Consider the following 6,000-nt stretch of genomic DNA (forward strand, 5'->3'; position numbering starts at 1 on the left):
ATCAACAACAGTATTAGCATAATGGGCCTACTGTTCACCCCGGAAAACATTATTTCTTTTGAAAATAAATTATATGTTGCAACATAATCATAAAAATCCTGTTGATCGAAGATTCATGAATGATCATTTTACACAAAAAACAATGTGAAGATGATTTCCCATAAAAATAAGCTTGATGATAAATAAGCTGAAGATTCATAAAAATGTGTAGATTATCATTCAACAAAAAACAATATGAACATTTTTTTTCAAATTTGGCAAAGTCATTGCAGAAGCGTACATTTTCGAAACAGAAACACAACCAATGGGAACCAACTCGTTTATTGTTTATAGGAAAATGATGCATAGTTTATGGATGAGGATGCAGCAGTCACCCAGGCGAGGTCAAGTCACAGTTGCTTGCTACTGGAAGAAAATGAGAGGGACAAGGAGACACGAATAAGGACTTGTAGGAAGAGAGAATACGACAAAAGAGGATGGATTGATCGTGGGGGGAAAATAAGATAGGAAGCGCAATGAGAGGAAGAGTACTTGGAGAAAAATTGAGAGAAGTGATGGAACTGTGGGTAAGTGAGGAAGAAGATTTAAAAAAGAAGAAGAAGAAGAAAAGGGGAAATAGAAATAACAACAAAAGTGATGAAAAAATAAATAGGTAAAGTACAGAAAGACACATCAAAGCTCATGATGATTGTGATAAGTAGACAGGAAGGATAAGAAAACGAAGAAGAAGTGAATGGCATTGATGAAGGTAGAGGAAAAAGAATATGAAGACGATAGGAGAAGGGTGAAGAAGAATCAGGAGTAGATGAAGGAAGGAAGAGGAGAGGAGTATAAGTCGTAGGTTTGGGTGTAACAGAAGCAGGAGAAAGAGAGAGAAATAGAAAATAATAAGAGGAAAAGGGAAACAAGAGAGGAAGAAGCAGCAGTAGAAGAAGAGAAGATGCTTGAGGAGAAAAGGAAGAGCAAAAAAAGAGGGAAAATCTGGAGAAATGAATAACAAGCAGAAAAAGAGATGAAAGAGCATGAGGAAAGGAGAAGAGGACGAGAGAGAAATAGGAGGGAAGAAGAAAGTAGAGTGAAGTAGGAATGAACGGGAAAGACAACTGATGAAAATGAAGACAAAATGAGGGAGAAAGAGGAGTAAATGGAATGAAAAATTCAACTAACTCTATCTAAGATAGAGTTAGGAGAATAAGCATGAAGAAAAGAATAGAACGGAAGGATACAGAAGAGTTTCATCGAGGAGAATATGAAAAAGGAGAGAAGAAGAAGAAGAAGAAAAGATAAAAATAGAAATAACAACAAAAGTGATGAAAAAATGAATAAATAAAATGGGTAAAATACAGAAAGACACATCAAAGTTGATGATGATTGTGATAAGAAGTAGACAAGAAGGATTAGAAAACGAAGAAGAAGTGAATGGCATTGATGAAGGTAGAGGAAAAAGAATATGAAGACGATTGGAGAAGGGTGAAGAAGAATCAGGAGTAGATGAAGGAAGGAAGAGGAGAGGTGTATAAGTGGTAGGTTTGGGTGTAAGAGAAGCAGGAGAAAGAGAGAGAAATAGAAAATAATAAGAGGAGAACGGAAACAAGAGAGGAAGAAGCAGCAGTAGAAGAAGAGAAGATGCTTGAGGAGAAAAGGAAGAGCAAAAAAAGAGGGAAAATGTGGAGAAATTAATAACAAGCAGAAAAAGAGATGAAAGAGCTAGAGGAAAGGAGAAGAAGAGGACGAGAGAGAAATAGGAGGGAAGAAAAAGTAGGAAAAGGAGTGAACTAGGAATAAACGGGAAAGACAACTAATGAAAATGAAGACAAAATGATGTAGAAAGAGGAGTAAATTGAATGAAAAATTCAACTAACTCTATTTGAGAATAAGCATGAAGAGTTAGGAGAATAAGCATGAAGAGTTAGGAGAATAAGCATGAAGAAAAGAATAGAACGGAAGGATAAAAGACGATAAATCGAGGAGAATATGAAAAAGGAGAGAAGAAGAAAGAAGAGAAAGATAAATCGAAACCTATAGTATGCAGAATGCGGTGGAATATTATTTTTATTATGTATGTGGGAGCGGTACAGTGAGATTCACAATATACTATCAACATTCCCTGTAGATATCACCAGAATTTCTCATTCAACCAATGCTGACAGTTTTAAGTGAATCGCATTGTAGTATGTATTGGATAGGATGACATGGGATACTGTTACTATGTCCTGCTGCTATGTTTTGTTTATTATTTATCGTATCGTCGTGTGTGCTATGGCCACCACATCATAACAAGAACATGAAGAAGAAGGAGACGAAGAAGAAGAAGAAGAAGGTAAGGAGGAAGCAGAAGAAGAAAAAGGAAAGAAGAAGCAGTAAGAAGCATCTGGGCTTGGCTACTTGGCACCAAGGATAGTCTCAATCCTTAATAAGGTAAGAAAGCACACCCTTCTTGTGTTTATGTTTTCTCATAATATTTTGTGTCATCATGACTAGTGTTCTTTTTGACATTCTCTTCTTTCTTTCACATTTATTCTTAACTTTGTAGTGTATTTTTTATTCTCTATTTTCTGTTATTCTTTTTTAAATTATTGAGAAATAGCGTTTTTTCATTGTCGTTAGCTTCCATTTCCACTAATATTATACTTTCTAATTATATTTCACATCAAATCAAGTTTTATTGTTCACATCTGTGAATACACATTAAATAATCATAGCTAGCACTTGTTTTGATTCATTATTTTCTTCAATTTCCAATCTGAAGTCAGAAAATTTGGATAACTCGCCTTCTTTTACGTAAGAGTAGAAATAAACATAAAAAATGTAAAGGCATGAAAAAATTAAAACTTTCTTATGAGATATTTCATTTTTATATACATTATTACCTATTTCCCACACTTCCTTTTCCTCCATAATCTTTTCCTGTTTACTATTCCAGTAACCTCTCTGCCACTCTGTGTAAAAAGTATCTTGAATGAAAAAGATACGTAAAGAAATTGTCAAAAAACCACTGATTTGTTGATAATTAGAAAGACCGGTTTCGGTTATTACACCATTGTCAATCTCTGATAAACTCTGATAAATCAGTTTATCAGAGATTGACAATGGTGTAATAACCGAAACCGGTCTTTCTAATTATCATAAATCAGTGGTTTTTTGACAATTTCTTAATCTTTTTCATTCAATATGAATAATTACCACAATATCAACTTCTCAGCTACACAAAAAGTAAAAAGTATCTCCCTTTTCTTTATCTGCTTTTTCTTTTTTACGTTCTCTTTCATTTTTATATAATTAATACGTCTTTGCAACACTTCCCTTTCCTCTATAATCTCCTTCTGTTTACTATTTCAGTAACCTCTTCGTCTTACAGTGTGTCAAAGTATCTTCCTTTTCTTTATCTGCTAGTTTTCTCTGTGTACATTTCCTTCATTTTCTGTCTCCTTAAGCTCTTGTCAACCTTCTCTCCTTCATTCTTCTCTTCTTTTCTCTTTCATCCATCACATTCCTTCACCTTTCAATCTCTACACATAAACTGAACATATTTGTAAACCATACACCAGCACAAAGTATATATTGTCGCATCATCATTGTTACATTCCATCCTGAACAAGCTCCCACCTTACCATGAAGTAGCAACAGCAACTTTGTAGTTGACAGTATTTTTCTGACGTGTCATTCTCCTGCACCTACTATTCTTCCTCTCCTTTTCTTCTTCCTCTTTCTTCTTCATTCCTCTTCCTGCTGCTTCTCTTTTTCTTCCCTTTCTTGAATCCTCGAGTGCCACTTGACTCACCTCTGATTGATCGTCTTGTTATGGCCGAAAAGCAATTGATCGAATTGTATGCCAAAAAGCATCATACACTCTTGCTACAGTGAGATTCACTGTCTCTTGTCAGCATTGGATGAATGGGAAGCATCGATATTTTTGAAGAAAGACACTTTCTTTGTAAGTGAAGTTATAAGGCATGCTGACAGTGCTAAGTGCATCTTACTATCACGGTTGCTACACTGTACCTTGTTAGTAGTTGGTTTTGATATCTGCTTATTTTCATCTATTGGCAAGGCGTACTACTGCACACTTTCCAGATCAGTTATTTTTAGTTAGGTTCATTATGCATTCACACATATTGAGCAAGGTTAGAATACATTGTGATATTATTGGTAGGGGGTTTGTGCAGATCAACAGTGTAAACTATCAAAACATGAGTCTAAACTCATAGGAATTCCAAATGATGATTTGATGCGCTTATTGGAAGAAAACTTATCTCTCATACATATACTTCGTAATTGAAGTTTATTTTAACGGCAACTGTATTCATACATATTTGGCAAGGTTCAAATACGTACTTTGTGATATTACTGGTGGAATGTTTGTGTGGATCAGCAATGTAAACTATCAAAACATGCATCAAAACTCATAGAAATTTTGAATAATGCATGATGCGCTTAGTGGGGTGAAACTTATCTCTCATAAGATTACTTTCGTAATTGAAGTTTATTTTAACGGCAACTGTATTCATACATATTTGGCAAGGCTCAAATACGTTCATTGTGATATTACTGGTGGAAAGTTTGTGCAGATCAACAATGTAAACTATCAAAACATACATCAAAACTCATAGAAATCTTGAATAATGCTTGATGCGCTCAATGGGGTGAAACTTATCTCTCATAGGATTTATTAAAGTTTATTTTAACGGTAACTGTGAGCTAATAAACATTTTGTCCGTCTTGTAGCTTACAAAGTTTTGGTTCATTTATTTGTTCAACTAACATCTGTTCACATCACCACATCAATTGTAGAGTTTTACATCAAAAGTTTCATCAGTCAAACATCAAGTTTTACAGAGCTACCGAACAGATTTTAAAAAAAAATCTATTTTTGGGATTCTCGACATGTTGCTTCAAGCTTTTTGATGGACTTGAGGGGGAGAAAGAAAATAGAGGATTTTTTCAGTAGGAAATAACCAGGTTAATGAGTGCTTTTAATACGCATTTATCGTTTCTTAAGTCATTGAGGAATTGAATGATTTCACGTGAGGGATGAGTAAAAATAAAACTGAATAACATTTTGTTGTTTAGTCTTCACGGAATATTAGATATTCAATTAATAATATTACCAAATATCATCTCAAGCAACACATGAAATAAGCAAAATGCATGACAATAAGTGAAGCGAAATGGTTTAAAATTAAAATTAAAAAAATTCTCAAATCAACAATGTAAACTATCAAAACATGAGCCCAATCTCTAATCTCATAAGAATTCTAAATAAAGCTTTGATTCAAAACAAAAATTTAAATTGTCTCAAATCTTATCTAGCTTGATTGATATTTGTTTAATTCGTTTACGTTTATCTCTATGCAGAAGTGAATGAGAAGGACGAGAGAAGTGAACATTGTGAGAAGAAACGTGAAAGAGAAAGAGAAGAAAATTGGAGTGACCAAAAGTGAGAAAGAACAAGAAAAAGGATAAGAATGAAGTGAGAAGGCTGCTGTAACCACCGAATAAGAGCGAGTTCAGTGCCTCAGTGAAGGTGTTAATAATCCGTTGACCCGCGAGCTAGCCGTCAATGACTTCATTGTAACTACTCTCACACTCACTCTCTCTCTTTCACACTCACTCTATCTAGTTCTTACTCACTCTCTCGTATCACTTACTACTGCATTGAGTCATTGTACACACAACACTCACACTGCGACTTACACACGCACGAACACACACCATCATCCATCATTAGCACCTATAGTGAGATTCACTTCAAACTGTCAGCATTCCTTATGAATAGCATTGATGCTCCCCATTCAATCAATGCTGACAGATTGAAGTGGATCTCGCTGCAGTAGGACCATGCTACACGTAGTTATGGCTACTTCGTTCGATCCAACAGTATTTACTATGGAGAAGTTTGGTTTTGTAAGAGAGGAAGAAGAAGAATGAGGTGGATAAGGAAAAGATGAGGGAAAGGAGAGGAGAAGGGAGATGAAAAGGTGATAGAAAAAGAAATTGAGG

This window comes from Nilaparvata lugens, chromosome 7 (genome assembly GCF_014356525.2).
Source record: "Nilaparvata lugens isolate BPH chromosome 7, ASM1435652v1, whole genome shotgun sequence".
NCBI lineage: Eukaryota > Metazoa > Arthropoda > Insecta > Hemiptera > Delphacidae > Nilaparvata > Nilaparvata lugens.